This window comes from Phodopus roborovskii, unplaced genomic scaffold (assembly GCF_943737965.1).
Source record: "Phodopus roborovskii unplaced genomic scaffold, PHOROB, whole genome shotgun sequence".
In the NCBI taxonomy this organism is placed as follows: domain Eukaryota; kingdom Metazoa; phylum Chordata; class Mammalia; order Rodentia; family Cricetidae; genus Phodopus; species Phodopus roborovskii.
The window spans coordinates 21103798-21121445 of NW_026126469.1; positions in this window are offsets into that span (position 1 = coordinate 21103798).

Genomic DNA, 17648 nt, shown 5'->3' on the forward strand with positions numbered 1-17648 from the left:
TATTTGTTATCTGGTTCTTCCTAGAAAAAAAATATGCAGCTCAGGGTTTAGACAAAGAAAACAAATCCCTCAGAGTACAACACTTTGTCTGATGCCATATTAATAAATAAAACCCAATTCTTCCTTTTAGGATAGTTTAGCTCAAGAGCAAGCCTAAGTTGAATTATCCATTTCTTTCCCTCTGTCTTCTGTCTGTCTGTCTGCCATCTGTGGTTATCTGTTGTGTGTGTATAAAGTCTGTCTATCCCTAACAAAGGGCTTTGCTCTGTGTTTCTTGACTAGTACAGAAAATATGGCTTGGAGAAAGAGAGAGAGAGAGAGAGAGAGAGAGAGAGAGAGAGAGAGAGAGAGAGAGAGAGAGAGGTGGAAAGGCTACCATAAATGCCCTTCCCTGATAATGAGATTGTTGACTAACTTATCCACCATCATAGAGTCCTCATCTAGTAGCTGATGGAAACAGAAGCACTGAGCCGGACTGGAATCCAGATGCAGAGAGGGAGGACAAGACCAGGCTACAGAAATCCACAGAGACAGCTGACCTGAACAAGGAGGAGCTAATGGCTCCCCCCCCCCAGACTGATTAATAGCTGGGAATCCAGCATTGCACTGACTCAGACCCCTGGAACATGGGTCTCAGTCAGAAGGCCTGGGCAGACTAAGGGACCTTTGACAGTGGAACCAGGATGTATCCCTGTGCCAAAAGGACTTTAGGAACACATTCCCTATGGAGGGATACTGCCTTAACCTAGAGGCAGGAAGGAGGGCCTAGTCCCTACTCCAAATGACTTGACAGATTTTGTTGATCCCTCCTGGAAGTCATCACCCTCCCTGTGGAGTGTGTGTGTGGGGATATGGGAGGGAGGGAGAGGGAACTGGGGTTGATATGTAAAATGAGAAAAATAAATTAAAAGAAGAATACAGGTATGCTTTTAGGATAGATAGGTTGTAAAAGCAATTATGTTGGAAGTGCAGGGCATGGTAAGGTTGGTTGCACTGTTTCATAAAGGCAGGTTAGGGCTATACAGGCTCAGCACACGCTTGGGAAGCAGGTGGCATTGGTCATTTTAAGTGATCTCAAGGTACATTGGTGACTTGACTACAAGTCTGGCAGAAGAAGCTCATATTCTGGCGGCGAGAGATGTTTCCACGTAAAGTCCTTCCCATGCTACATTTCAGTCCATGGCTGAACAGAGAAGGTGCTTCCTTTCCAGGCCATATAACGTTAGTTATTGTTATGATTCCAGCCATTCCCTTCACCCTTGAAACACGTTCCAGCTCCAAAGGCCTTTCCTAATAGAATTTTCTAATTTGTCTCCACACCCCCTTTTGGCCCAAACAACACACGTTTTGCTTTGCCTCTACTTCTCCATTAAAGGCCATTCATTTTCTGAGTGGGCCAATAAAAAGCAGGTCTTAATGCCTGTACAGAAATAGCTTTACATTTTAATTTTTAAAATAAATTTATTTATTTTACATCCCGGCTGCAGTTTCCCTTCCTCTTTCCCTCCCAGCCTCTCCACCCCTCCCCCCCCCCGCTCCTGCCCCCCAATCCTCTCCTCCATTTCTGTTTAGGAAAGGACTGCTCTCCCATGAATATCTACAAAACATGGTATATCAAGTAAGATATACCAAGGTAAGAATGAGCACTGACCCATGTGTTAAGACTGCTACCCAGCCACTTTTTATCTTTTTTGTTTAAAAGCAGCGTAATGGAGCCAGATGTGCTGCTCACATTTAATCTTAGCACTCGGGAGGCAGGGACAGGATGATCTCTGTGAGTTCTAGGCCAGCCTGGTCTACCTAGTGAGCTCCAGGACACCCAGGGCTACATAGTGAGAACCTATCTAAAAATCATTTCAGAGAAGTTATTGCAGAGGTCTGCTTTCAGCCACAGGATGAGCCTGCTCACCACACAGATACTGTCTTCTCTCATGTAATGGCAAATTATTTGTTCACGTCTTTTGTGTATTTTTTATTGGACGTTTGTTCTTTTTTTATTTCAGTTCCTTATAACCCCCTTCCTCTCACCTGAACAAGAAAAGTCAAATTTTTATGTATCAGTACAAAATAATAATTTCTGAAAAGAAAACTTTGAAGGAATTTCTCAGCTCACCTCAGGCTTCTCCTGCAATTTAGATAAGCTCCACTAGGTGGTAGCAGATCTCTTAGCTATGGCTTCTAACTAGCATTCGAATTAGCTTTCTGTTTTAATGACAGTACCGTTTAAATTGCGATTAATTAAAACACTATTTGAACATTTAAAACTTTAAACTTAGCTGGGCAGTGGTGGAGCACATCATTAATCCCAGCACTTGGGAAGCAGAGGCTCTGTGAGTTTGAGGCCAGCCTGGTCTACAGAGTTCCCGGACAGGTTCTAAAACTACACTGAGAAACCCTGCCTCAAACAAAACAAAACAAAAACAAGCAAACCAAAGCCAAAACAACCCAAAACTTTAAACTATTTATTATTATTATTGTTGGTTTTGTTTTGTTTTGAGACAAGGTTTCTCTATGTAACAACAAATCCTAGGTGTCCTGGAACTGGCTCTATAGACCAGGGTGGCCTCAAACTCAGAGATCCACCTGCCCCTGCCTTCTGAGTGCTAGGATTAAGGGTGTGTGTCATAATCAGCTGGTTAATTATTACTTTTAAAAGCCAGGCATGGGGACACAAGCTTAGTTTTTAGCTAAATATTTATTTTGTTATTTTATGTGTATGGGTGTTACCTGTATGTATGCATATGCACCATATGTATGCCTGGAGCCTACAGAATTCAAGAGAGGGTGTTGGAGTTCCTGGGGCTGGAGTTACAGATGAGGTGCTTAGAACTGAACTGGGGTGCTCATCAAGTGCTCTTAAATGCTGAGTCAACTCTCCAGCCCTGTGTGCCACCACATATGGCTATTGTTTGAATGCAAATAAAAATCATTTGTTTAAAAAAAAACTTAAAAAGAAACTTGTGTAAATCTGCCTGTCATTCTTTCTTTAACCAGTTCTTATCCTTATACCAATTAGGAAGTTAGCCCTTCATTCTCTTTTATAGTTTCATATGGGAATATGTTAGCAAGAAACAGTTGGCTTAACTCTGGGCCTTTAAACTTGGTGACCCTAACTTCTCGCTTGTGACTTCTGTCTACTGTGGTATACAGGATGTTGAGGTGTAGGGAATAATGGCTCGGATTGCCTTTTTCACTTGTGCACAAGCTTCTATTTTTCTTTTTTTTTTTTTATTTTTAGAGTCTCACTTTTATCTGTTTTGTTGGCAAAATCAAGAAATGAAATCTATGATTTGCTGAGACCAAAAATCCCCACTCTGCCAAGCTGGGTTTTATCTTGTGGGAAGCAATTTCCCACTGATTCATAGAATGACATCGTCCTATGCCCATAAGCTTTCTAACTAGAAACATACTTAAGCTATTTTACCTACGAGCACATTTTCTACAAATTTGAGTTACTGCAATTCATTTTTTTTTTGCTTTTTTTGAGGGGGGTGAGGAGGCTGGAAGTTGAAAGGGGGCCTTAGAATTAGTAGGCAAATACTAAGCTATCTTACCAGCCCTGCTATTAATTTTATTTATTAATTTTTTACAGTCTTGGGAGATACAATTAATTTTAGAAAGAAAAATTCTATTTATAGAAGGAATTTAAAACTAAAATGGAAGGTTTTTGAACAAGAATTAAATAAGTACTCACAGTTTTAAAAACTAATTTCCTTAGCTTTTAAGGTTTCATACAAGCATATGTTGTGTGCTACATATCCCACAGTTTTTTCCCCAAGACATTTATTTATTTGTGTGTGTGTGTGTGTGTGTGTGTGTGTGTTTCGCACACACACACATTGTTTGCAGGTGTCTGAGGAGGCCAGAAGAGGGTGTCAGATGTCCTGGGGCTGGTGGTTGCGACTGCCAGATGTGCATGATGGGAATTAACCCTGGTCCTCTTCAAGAGCCACAGACCTCTTACCCTCTGAGCCATTCCTCCATTCCCTTCCCTCTAGCTTTTATTATATCCAAACACCAAGGCAGTACAACAAAGACTCTGAACCACTTGATCAAGCAATTATCAATATTTCTTATATATTTTAATATTTATGCATTTTGGGGGACATTTGAGAGCAAGTTATATCCATCGTGACAGTTCACTCTGAAACTGATCATCATGAAGTTCTTAAAGACAAAGAAATTCAGCTGGGCAGTGGTGGCACATGCCTTTAATCCCAGCACACAGGAGGCAGAGGCAGGTGGATCTCTGTGAGTTTGAGGCCAGACGTCTACAGAGCAAATTCCAGGACAGCGGGGGTTATGCAGAGAAACCCTGCCTCAACAGAACAAACAAACACACAAACAAACACACAAAATTGGTTTAATTCTATCACTGCCATAAAGAAAAAAAGATATATTTTTAGATGATACAGATCTAAAGGACCTCGGCATCAATAAACATGATTCTTACTGTGCTTGAACTGGAGAAATGCAAATGTATTTTTAAAAGGTTGGGTACTTTGCTTTTGAAATTTTATTTTATTTTAGTTTTTGTGTAGGGAAGTCTGACCTGCATGTATGTCTGTGTACTACATATATACAGGGCCCTCAAAGACCAAAAGAAGGTTACAGATTCACCTGGGACCAGAGTTAGAGTTGTGTGCCACCATGCAGGTGCCAGGAATTGAACCTGGGTCCTCTGGAAGAGCAGCAAGTGCACTTAACAGCTGAGCTATCGCTCCAGCCCATAAACATGGGCACCATGTGTATATAGGAGGCTGAGGAGATCATCCAAGGCATCAGATGATCTGTAAGTGAAGATACAGACAGATGTGAGTGCTAAAAATTAAACCTGGGTTCTCTGCAAAAGTAGTGATGGGTCATAATTGTTGAGCTACCTCTTTAGCGCCAAGAAAGGCCTTAACACACACACACACACACACACACACACACACACACACACACACACACACCACACACACACCACAAACACACAGACAAACAGACACACAGACACACAGGCACACACAACTGTAACTCCAGTGCTCAGAGGGTGGGTACTTGTGTATGTCTGTGTGGGTATATGTATCTGTTTTAAAGGAGACTTGGCCCGTGGCCCTTTTAATACGTTGGCATCATGCTTTTATCTGATTTTCCTTTGAAGTATTTAATTTCATGACTTTTAGTTCTGAGCAGTGTGTGAGGTTTTTCAGAAGTGGCCGTGGTTTGAACCCACAGTCTTTTGGTTTGAACAATTCTTTCATGGCTCAGGAAGACATGTAACCATAGACTGTCAGAACAGGGAATCTACTCCCACACACTAGAGAGCCGAGACTGTGAAAGGATACGTGCCCTGGTTTCCTGTTGTTGCTGTAGTGTGTTACCACAGACCAGACACTTCACATGACATAGATGCATCATTTCACACATCTGGAGGTCAGAAATCCACATGGGACTCCCAGGTTACATCACAGTGCCAGCAGGCTGGAGACAGGGACACCAACCTGTTTCCCAGACTCTGTTCCTCGGCTTCTGCTTACTTCCACCAGAGCTAGCAGCGGAATGTCATCTTCAACTCTCTTTCACCCAGACTTCACCTTTCTGCCTCCCTCTGATATGTGAGAGGACTCTGGAGAGCACACTGGACACACTTGAACAATCCAGGACACCCTGCTGATCTCCAGGTCATCTGATGAGCAATCTGAGCTCCACAGGCAACCTCATTACTCCTGGCCAGTAACATAGCATAGTCACGGGCTCTGTGGGCCAGGGCATGGACATTGTTCGAACCATTATATAATTAGGAGTTTCTTACCAGGACCTTTAGCACACACAATCACAGCTGTTTTGTACTGGAATTCAGCAAAAGGTGGGCATAATGGAACCCTATTCAAGAGCTTACTAAGAGAGAGATGTTGAAAGTTCTGTATGATAACCTTACCTTCAGACAGCCAGGTGGAGACAGCTGAGGGGAAGCACTAATCTGCTCATCTGAAGATTTTAAAGTTAGACTTTAAAAATAATGTATTTTTATCTCATGTGTATGAGCATTTGCCTGCATGTATATCTGTGCACCATTGTATGCAGTGCCCATAGAGGCCAGAAGAGGGAGTCAGGTCCTCCTCTGGAAGTGGAGTTACAGATGGTTGTGATCCACCATGTGTGCTGGGAACCAAACCCAGGTCCTTTGGAAGAACAGTCATCTTTCCTGTTCACTTGTCTTGTTTTTGAGACAGGGCTTCACCTTGTAGCCCATGTTTGTATTGAAATACGCATATATACTACATACATATATATACACACATACATATATATATATTTGTATATTATTTGATCTTGATGTATGTACACATATATACATACATACATATATATATATAGGTACATATATATATTCGTATATTATTTGATCTTGTACAGATCTTATGCAGTTAACTACAGCTGCTGTGAGTTCATCAGTTATTTTAAAAATGTACACACACACGTGCACACACACACACACACATGCACACATGTGCGCGCGCTTGCGTGCACACAAGGACATAGGGGACATAAGAGAGGGAAGAGGGGGAGGAGTGAAAATTGTGTAAATACAGTAAGTACTTGGGCATGACATTTGTGTTAGCTAAGGTGTCTATTGCTGCAACAAAACACCATGACCGGGGAGGAAAGGGTTTGTTCAGCTTACACTTCCATATCATTGTTCATCATCAAAGGAAGTCAGGACAGGAACTCAAGTTGTGCAGGAACCTGGAGGCAGGAACTGGTGCAGAGGCCATGGAGGATGCTGCTTACTGGCTTGTTCATCATGGTTTGCTCAATCTGCTTTCTTATAAAACCCAGGACCACCTAGGATGGCACCAACCACAATGGACTGGGCCCACCCCCATCAATCACTAATTAAGAAGATGCCCTACGGGCTTGCCTACAGTCCAATCTTATTCTCAATTGAGGCTTGCTTCTCTCTGATAAGTCTAGCTTTGTTTCAAGTTGACATAAAACCAGCCAGTACAACATGATCAAAAGGAGAAGAGGAGAAGGAAGAAGAGGACATGTTTTGGGGAGGGGAAGATGTTGGGAATCTAGGGAGAGTTGTGGGGGGATGGGGGTGAATATGTTCACAATGCATCTTGTACATGTATAATATTCTCAAAGACTCAAAAAGTTCTACTATGTCGTCTTTTCTCTCTTATATCAGCTCAATTAACCTTCTTAAATCAGAGGTCTCCTCTCAGAGTTTTGGTTTCGTAGGGGGCATGGTGATAGGTAGAGGGATAGCTACAAGGAAGTGCCAAATTGGACTCAGCTCCAACAAGTAACAGTAGAGATTTTAAACCAAGGAGTGGTAGTGGAGGTGGGGGTGGCGTATCAGCAGAAAATTATTGAAAGGGAATATTAAAGTCAGGGTTAAAATGAGTTTATAGGGTCATTGCTGAGGACAGGTCAAGCTGGCCAGCATTCGAAGGTGATTGTATATGCTTCCAGCAAAGAACTCCCATTTCACAGGGAACAGGAGATAGTTTCTTCTGAGTCACATGAGTGACAATGACCTGGGAACACAGGTTCAGATACTGAATGGCTTGTTCTACTGTGGAATAGTTTACACAAAATTTTATGGTACTATAACAGAAGACATTTACAAAGCAGTGTGCTTGATAAGAGTAATTGGTGGGTACATCACGAGAGGGGCCACAGTAGAACAGGGCCTCAGATGTCTTAGTTTTAGGGTTAGAATGGAACCTGGCAGTGAGTTAGCCAAGTTCAACCATATATCCCAAAAGTTGCCTCAAGGATGTTGGTTCAGCTGCAGGGCTTGGCAGTGAATGGCTGGTAAAGGAATGAGAGTCAGTCCATGACAATTTTGGCCGTTAATCTGCCACAGCTCATGTTCCCACCATCACACTGTCCTAATCAGTCTGTTGCAGGGTCTGCAACAGATTTCGAAGTTGCTAAGAGAATATTTGTTCACAGTAGCAAGGGTAGAGGATCTTCCCTAAACTGACCAGATTCAGCAATTGATGGAGGTTAGGGCAGAGGTCAAGAGGAGAACTCAGAGAGTCTTACAACATTTGGACCCAACTAGAGCCTTTTTTATAGTGGAATTCCATAAATGGAAGAGCAAAGTGGGCACTTGAGATGTGTTGAGTCTCCGGTTGAAGTGGTGTTGGGGAAGTACACTGAGCATCTTTGTGTACCACATTGGGTCATTTATTCTATCTGGTGGCTATTGCTTCTCAGGAGAGAGCTGATCTCCACCCAAGCTTGAGGATTTAGAGTTTATTCTTTTGTATATTCCTAGGTCCTACTCAACAGGAGAACTGTCTGGTGAGGCAGATGAACTATACATTGAAGGAAGCCTGGGATAGTAGAAGCATTACTTGTGATTTTCACTGATTTGTTTTGTGTTTTTTTTCTTTGCATTTTGTTGGAGAACAGTCAAAAAAATTAAATAAATAAAATAAAGGAAAAAGGAGAGAGAAAGAAACTGAACCATCAAATAGTTGGTACATTTGAGGATAAGGTGACAAAAGGAACAAATGTCACAGCTTAGCAAACTCCAGCGAGGACTTTCTGATATGATCCAAAGAGTCACCATGGATCTGGTGTTGGAGTTGGAACCCAGGACCTCAGCAAACACTAAGATAAGCACGAACTCACCTACTGACTCACACACAGCCAGTTTTATCCAAAGGCTTTTACTTAATGAAAATGCTGACTCCAGAGCAGACTTTCAGGTTCTTTTTGCTCTGATCACTTGAGTGACTAAGGTCACCAGTGATTAATCTCAGTCAAGTCAGGGAAATTCTTCAGTGTGACTTTTAAGCTGTTGAATTTTAAAAAATCCTTTGGCTGTTTCATGATAAATTTTTTATTACAGAAGATAATTAACCTTCCCCCTGCCCCTTGCCCCAGAGGCAAAGAAATAAATGTAGCTTTTAACACTAATGACCCAGCTGGGTGGTGGGGGTGCACGTCTTTGGTCTTTGATGGGTCTCAGTGAGTTGGAGACCAGCCTGGTCTACAGAGTGAGTTCCAGGACATCCAGGATGGGTTATGCAGAAAAACCCTGTTTTGAAAAACCAAGAAAACAAAACAAAACAAACAAAAACAACAACCATGACCTTTTATTCTTCTCTTTACTACGTATCTATCCTTGCATGGCTGTATTATATTTGTGTGTATATGTGTTTGGGTCAGTGCCTGTGAACACCCTTGGAGGCTAGAAGGGAGAGTCAGAGCCCCTGAAGCTGTTGTGAGCCTTCCCAGGCCGGCACTGGGAAGAGAACTTAGGTCCTCGGCCAAGGCACCCACTTAGCGGCTGAGCCCTCTCCCCAGCCCCCTCCAGGCTTCATTTTAAAGAAAACTGTGAGATCATCAGATTGCGAGCATATGGGCTTCTGTTAAATGAGCATAGCACAAGTCTCAGAATAAATGGGATAAAACAGATGTCAACAATAAGTTACTCTGGTATGGGAGAGTTGGGAATTTTTTGTGTTACTTTTATTTTTCAAATTTTCTGTCATTTGAAGTTACTTCTAAATAATAATAATAATAATAAAACCCCAATGAACAAAGGGAAACCATGACAATAACACCATTATATCTAATAACCCTGATGACAAGCTTCTTGTTTTATTATAAAGCCCCCTTTTAGAAGTTATTTTTGTTATCTTTATTTTGTGGTGCTGGGGCTGAAACCCAGGAGCTTGTGAGTGCTGGGCAAATGCTATCACAGAATGACATCTCCAGCTTTGCTTTTTATTTAATTGGGGAAAAAAATCCATCTTTGTTTTCTCTTTGTGGATAGAAGTTAATAGAAAATGAAACCCAGGAAGAGATTAAAAAGGAAATAAAATGATGCACATCCTAAGACCCAGACATAATCACTGTTAAAGGACTGTGCGTGCCTTTTTTCCTGTACACCAGATACTGCCAAGTAAGTGAAGATGCACGTACACAGACACACATCACTAAAAAGCCAACACTAATGGCCTGTAACAGACCCCACCAGACCCCACACCCTTCGGAACTCCCCTGCCTGCTTGGTCTCATCTGCCTGCCAGCAGGTTCTTCCCCCTGGCAAAACACTAGGTCATTTCTGCCTTCCTCCCAGTGCCATTTGATCTACTGAAGCTGTCGACATGAAAGGGGACCATATTTGCTTTTTTTTTTAAATCCCCATCAAGAAAGTATGAGTTTCATTTGATGTTTGATCTTGATCTTACAAGATGCGGTTTGACTTGGCAGGGTGACAGACTAGCCCATTCATCACAAACCATCATCTTCCAGCACACCCTCTCTCACAGAAGAGGGCACAAAAGCCAAAGGCACATTTCCAGGTTGACTGTGGGCCTACAGGCCTGCCTGCCACTGGCTGTGGCAGCTACAGGGCAGCCTCTGGGTCTGGGGTTTTGGGTCCTGTGTGCTGAGGGAAAGTGGGGTAGGTAGTGAAGCTTTTTGCCTAACAACCTGGTGAGGGATAAAGCACAGATTGCTCTTGTTGGGTGCCATCCAAACTTGAATCATTCTCTTCCCAACATTTTATGTGTCCCAGTGCCGTAGCACAAATCCCTCTCTGCTTACGCAATGTGGAGTGGGTGCTGGTATTTCCAGTCCTGACAGAAGAAACCATCGAATTCCATACCTGCTGAGTATTTAAAAGCAAACCTGTGGTTTGGGCACTTATCTATATTTGGCACGTATTCTTGAAGGTGACACTTTCTTTCATTTTTCCCCTCTTTCTTCTGTCTGAGACAGGGACTCCCTTCTGTAGTTCAGGCTGATGATTCTCTGCTCCCTCCTGAAAGCTGAGATGATCAAGTGTGATCAAGATTTGGTATGTTTAGAGGCGTGTGTGTGTGTGTGTGTGTGTGTGTGCACTCACCACATATGTTGGTGCCCAAGGAAACCAGAAGAGGTGGGATGCCTAGAGCTGGAGTTACAGGCAATTGTGAGCTGCTTGGTGTAGTTGCTGGGAACTGAACTTGGGGCCTCTGCTAAGTAGTAAGTAGTCTTAACCACTGAGATTAACTGTCATTTTTGTTTTACAGTGCTAGGCACTGGACTCAGGACATGTGTATACCAATAACTTCACACCAATTACAAGATGTGGCACAGAACCATCGTTTGCAACTTTAGTGGGGGTGTTGTCTCTTCTTGATGCAGGAAACTGAAGCAAAGTCAGAGTGTTATACTGGTTGAAATTCTGCTCCTGGCTTTCCATTAATCTACACAGTCAATGGGTTCATGAATAAATAAATCCAGGACTACTTCAAACTACAGAAAAACTGTAGGGGCTGGATGAACACCCGAATTGAGTGATTCTCATCTTAAACAATGTGCGGATTTGTTTAAAAATTCAGCTACATCCTTTAAATTCTTTTATTTTGAAAGAAATTTTGTTGTATATATTTAAGGGTGCAGAAAGATGCTGTAGGATGAAGACAGATAATGAAACAGTTATTACTAGAAAGCAAATTAACGTAGCTGTTATTTCATAGAGCTGCCTTAATCCATTTTGTGCTGCTGTAAGAGAATACCCAAGATTGGGTGATCAAAAAGAACCGAGACTCATTTCCTACAGTCTGAGAGCCTGAGAAGGCCAGAGTCAAAGGGCCCACACCTGTGAGCACCTACTTGCCCTGCTGTGAGACCAGGGGGCGTGTGAGCTTACACATGTGTACACAGGAGCAAGGAGGTGGGAGGGCGAGAAGACTGGCCCACACTGGTCTGTGGCAGGAGCCCACCTCACTTCCAAGATGTAGAATGAGGAACTGACTTCACGTGTTTTTGTTGTTTTCTGTTTCTAAGGCAGGAGTTCATCATGTAGCCTCTTCAGGCCTGAACTCAATCTGTAGACTCAACTATAGAGTTCAGGCTGGACTTGAACTCACAGACACACCAAGTTCTGCCTTCAGAGTGTTGGGTTTAAAGGTGTGGGTACCTCACCCACTCCTAAGTACCTCTTTAAGGTTCCATCTTTTAACACTGTTTCCTCTAGAGATAACTTTCTACCATGTGAATTTGGGAGGACATACTCAAGCTGTGGTACTACTTTTGTTTATCTATTTATCCCTTTTTAGCAAGAACAGCCAAAATAAATCCATTTAGCAGGAATCTGAGATCTAACAATTCTGATGAACCCTAGTCTTTGTGCTGACCGTTACTTCCTAGACTTATTCATCTTTAGGGAAAAGGAGTAACACCTGTAATCCCAGCACTTGGATGGCACAGGCATGAGGATGGAGAGGTCAAGGCCAAGGCCGTCTTTAACTATATAGTGAGTTTGCGGTTAGCCTGGACTACATGAGACCCTGTCCTGAATTAAAAACAAAGAGACAAAACCAAAACCCAAGACAGAACCAGCTCCAGCCATTCATCCGTTGACTCCAGCAAACTCCGTGTAGACCGTGAACATTGTCAGTGGTCAGAGAGAAGAAAACATTCAAAGAGACTCAGGGCCTTTTGAGCAAAGGCTGCAGGTTTAACATCCAGGAAGAGGACCACATCCTTTCTGCAGCATTTCCTGATGCTTTTGTCAGGCTTCCAGAGCTGTACCAATCCCAAGGGCTTTTCCTGGGATTTCATCTCTTCTGTGTTCAGTAACTATGAAGGCAGACGTTTGTCTTCCAAACTCGAGGACCTCAGTCCTGGAGTTAACTGATTTTTACAGCTGCCAGCCCCTGTGGAAGTTCAGTCACCCAGGTGATGCTCACCCACGCTCCAGAGGCAGGCAGCAGCTGATGCTTCTCTAGTGCCTCTTGACTGTCTCTTCTCTACCCCTCACCCTCCAGTCTGTTAGGAGCTCTATTCCTTTCCTTTCCTTTCCTTTCCTTTCCTTTCCTTTCCTTTCCTTTCCTTTCCTTTCCTTTCCTTTCCTTCCCTTCTCTTCCCTTCCCCTTTTTTCCTTCTCTTCCCTCCCATTCCTATTCCCCTTTCCCTTCCTTTTTTCTTTCTTTTCTCTCCCCATCCCCCCTTTTTTTGAGATAGTGTTTCTCATGTAACAGTCTGGCTGTCCTAGAACTCACTATGTAGACCATGCTGACATTGAACTTGCAGAGATCCACCCGCCCCTGTCTCCCAAGTGCTGGGATTAAAGGTGTGAGCCATCACCACTTAGTTTTCTATTTTTTAATTGTTTTATTTCATTATTTTATGTGTGGGTATTTCACCTGCATACATGTCTGTGTACTATGTGCCTGGTGCCCTGGGAGGTCAGAAGAGGGTATTGGATCCCTTGCAAGTGGAGTAACAGATGGTTGTGAGCCACTCTGTGGGTTCTTGGGATCAAATTCTGTTCCTCTGCAAGAGCAGCCAGTGCCCTTTACCAGTGAACTATCTGTCCAGCCCCGTGAGCTCTTAATATAAACAGATGGTCCTGATTTCTTCTCCTCCAAGCTCCTCTGGGGAGGAGAGGTGTGTGTAATAAACCTCACCCAAAGGGAAATTCACCCCAGACTCATTTGATATTTGAGGTAGGGCTTTCCCTTCATTTCCTAGATAATCTTCAGGCTGGTCCTGGTCAGCTGGCCCTGTGGCCCTTTACCAACTAGTTCCCACTTCTCATCCTACTTGCTAAACAGTGAAATCCTCCATCTGTCCTCAGAATGAGCATCATCCCTGACTGGTCCCATCCTATGCTTACATGACTGGCCTTGTCACACTCTGCTTAACAGCCTGGTTATCTGAGTTCTCAGGCAGCCCTTAAGTTTTTCCTCTGTCTGGGCCAGGGACCCAGGTTCTCCTGAAAAGCAGAGATTTCACAGCTGCCTCCTATTACTCCCCAATTCCATACATATCTAGTGTCTGTGTCTGCCTTTGTCCTTAAAGGATTCTAAAATGACCAGTCAATGCATGTGACCTCCTCCGGTGATTTATTCTGCATTCTTGTGATATTTTTTCACTCCCTCTCTTAGTCCTCCCTTTCTTTCCCCTCTCCTTCCCCCTTTCACAGGGTCTTGCTATGTAGCTCAGGTTGGCCAGGAATGCTCAATCTTCCAGCTTCAGTTTCCACAGTAACTAGGGTTACAGGCAATGCACTATCTCATCCAGTTTAACACTAATTATTTCAAACATAGGTGACAGGGGCAAAAGAAACTCAGGCTTCAGGCAGAGGCAGTCACAGCCATGTGGCTTCCAGGACAAAAGGCAGCATTGTCCCAAAATGTGGTTTGTAGAGAGATAGTTTCAGCATAGCCCAGCGTTTCCCCAGTTTGAGACACTAACCCATGATAGTGGACTAAGCCTCTGAGACTGTAAGCCAGCCCCTAATCAAATGTTTTCTTTTATAAGAGTTGCTGTGGTCATGGTGTTTTTTTTCCCGGCAAACAAACAAATGCAACAGTGACAAAGACAGTGATCCTATGTAACTCGCTGGGGAATGGATGAGAGATGGGATGGGGGGTTGATTGGGGGCATGGGAGGATGGCAGGGAGAGGGAACTGGGATCATTATGTAACATAAGATTGTTTTAATGTAAAAAAGACAGTGATCATATATTTATCTCTTATAATCTTTTATGCAACAGAGAAAACAAACGCCAGTGTGATAAAGCAACTATATGTTAGGTTTCTGCTGCTAAGGGATTGGTTGGGCCAGCATGGCCATTTGTTTTCTGTAGCTAAAGTCCAGCATGACTCACAGCACAGGGTTTACACTTCCTGTCCAGATCTGGAGAGTAGAACACTGCTATAAGACCTGCTCCTGGGAAGAGTGAGAATGTTGGAAGGAAGGATGTGACAGTGAGAGCCAGAATGGATGCCTGAGAAGGTCTCTGTTTGATGTCTTAAAGCAGAGAAGTTCAGGAAAAGCAATGACCATAGGATATATTTGGGCTAGGAGCATCCTTCTGGGGTACAGTGCTCACCTTCTGTGCGTTAGACCTTAAACTCATTCCCAGCACCGGAAAACAATTGGTTCCTGTAGTTGCTAAAAACAAATGACCACAAACTCAGCGCCTTAAAACAACACAAATTTATTATCTTACAGTTCCAGAGGTCAGAAGTCCCCAAAGGGTCTCACTGGGCTAAAAACAAAGTCTCCAGCTCCATGTTCCTTCCTGGAAATTCCTGGGGAGAATCAGGATTCTTACTCTATCCAGCTTCCAGAAACAACCCACACCCCATTGCCCCCCACTTCCTTCCACACACAAAGCAGTGGTAGATGGATGGTCTGCTCTGTAAAATTGACCTGCCTGGTTATTCTGTTACACTAACTGAAAATGGACTGCCACAGATACATAAACGAAGCCAACATGGAGACACTGTTACTGAGAGCCAGACAACATGGCTTCAGCAATGCTAATACTGAAGACCCTCACCCCCATTGACTTGTCTGGAAAGAGCAAGGAAAGAAACAGACTCCTGAGCAGATACCTACAAATCAAATTTTAATGAGAAAACTGTGAAATTACTGGAGGGGAAAGGGGGACCCAACTTAACTATAGCTTCAGTTGCTGGCAGAAAAGGAATTTGAGATTAAAAAGTCAGTTGCTATAGAGACATAACGAAGCGCCTATCTTATCCCTGTGATTGGGTGCAGAGCTGTGACTAGTGTGGTGGTCCCATCTGCCTTTCTGGTGAGGCTGTTCATAGAGATCACTTGACTTGCAAGCCCCTGTCATAATGAGCACATTTCAACAGCAGCCACATGTTTTCCTTGACGAGTGCCAGATTTCGCCCATGGGATGAGGAGATTACTTGTAGAAGAAGGGGTGGTGTGCACTGTATTCAGAACAGGAAGGATGAATGTGTGACAATGCAGAGGTTATTGTCACACAGTTTTAGGACCAGGTGAAATGTTAAAAACAAACCCTCACCCAGCATGGTGCCTTCTCAGAGGGTGACAGCAGATGGCAGCCGGCTCTGCCAGGCTGTGCCCTTTCTGACTGGAGTGTTAGTGCCTCACCAGGACAGTTTTGTGCTCTGTGACAGAGCAGAACTCTACTGCACCCTCATGGAGTTCATCAATATTCTCCATGGTTACAATGCCAGCTGTTACCTCAAAAACCTTCAGAAGGAAATGGTCAGGGAAGACTCACCATGAACTGTAAATTTAAGCCACTGACAGATTTACATTCTGTGGCGTGGTCTTGAGGTCAGTGTAGCTCAGTGGAATATGATCTGAGAAATTGTCAGCCTGCAATGATGCTGGGACTGGTACTGTTATCACAGAGGCAGAACTTTGGGGTCTTTTGGGGGGGGGTGCTAGTAGCTCCTGCTGACACCTTGCCCTGGGCCTCACAAATTTTGGACTTACCCTGAAGCAAGCTATTGTGATCAGCGGATTAGGCATTAAAATCTGAATGCTTAATAAGTTTTGCTTTATATTCTGTATTCATCAGCTTTCTCTAAGCACAATAAAATACTTAAGATAATTAGAGAGGAAAAAGGTTAATCTTGATGCTTTGCTTGGAAGGTTCTGGTCTGTGCTCTTGTGAATCACTGGTCCCTGGTGGGGAGATAGATGGTAGTGATAGACAGCCTGTGTCATAGCTAACTCTTCATCTCACAGCCAGGAAATAAAAGAGACAAAGAGAATGTAGCAGAGTCCCATAACTCCCTTCAAAGACATACCCCAGTGACTTGACTATGTCTCATAAGCCCCACCTCCTGAAGGCACCATGACCTTCCAAGAGGACCACCCAAGGGACCAATCTTTTAATATGTGGACCTTGACGGTAATCTAAACTATAGCATAGTCTAAGCAAATGGAAACTAGTAATTACTCTATCACTAATCATATTTACTAACACTAAGTGCTTATTAGGTGTTAGGCACCATGCTAAAGTATTTTGACACATGCTGTCCCTCTACCCATGTGAGAGCCCCATGGGCAAAGAACCGTAACACCCTACATAGATGCAGAGAAGCTGAGCTTAAAGAGGATGTGGCTTCTTGCTTATCATTGCCCGTCTCGCCAGTGACAAAGCCATAGCCTAAACCTTGGTCCCTGTGGTCCAAAGTTTGAGTTCCCAGCAGTGAGGTGGCTGGTGAGCACCTTTAATTTCACTGCTGAGGGAACTGTGACCTTTGCTGGGAACCATACTTTCTTCTGGGAGCATATTCTTCACAAAGCCAGGTTTAGAACTGGCTTCACAAAGCCTTTAGCGCAGGGATGGGAGGAGTTTCAGGAGCCAGGGGCTTGAGAGGGACCACATGAGCTCTGCTCACTGGGGTTAGGGATGGGAAAGGACAACAGAACTCAATAATACTGCCATGGATAACCCAGACTGAGACACTTTTCAGCAACAGAAGCATTTCCTTAAGGGTAAAGCTATGTACAGCAATATTAATTACAGAGACAGTTCATTGGATTAGTCAGTCCCTCCCCAGTGCTTAGAGGTGACCTTACAATCCTGAGGCCTAAACATGGCATTCTGGACACACCCCAACATGGTGCCATAGGAAGGATACAGACTTGATGGATGTTTACAGTAGCAGCAGCAGGGAGGATAAGAAAGACCACACTCCTTAAAGTCTCTATAAATAAGAGAGGACACATTCCCCTGTCGTCTGGAACATGTAAAGTTCCATCCACTGTCAATGTGTTAGACAGTCCCAGTGACTGTTGGGTTTTCAGACTCAGCTCTAATAGTGTCAGATCTGATGTCCCGTTGGCCTGTCTCTGGACTGTGATTCAGATCTTGCTGTCCATGGAATCTCAGG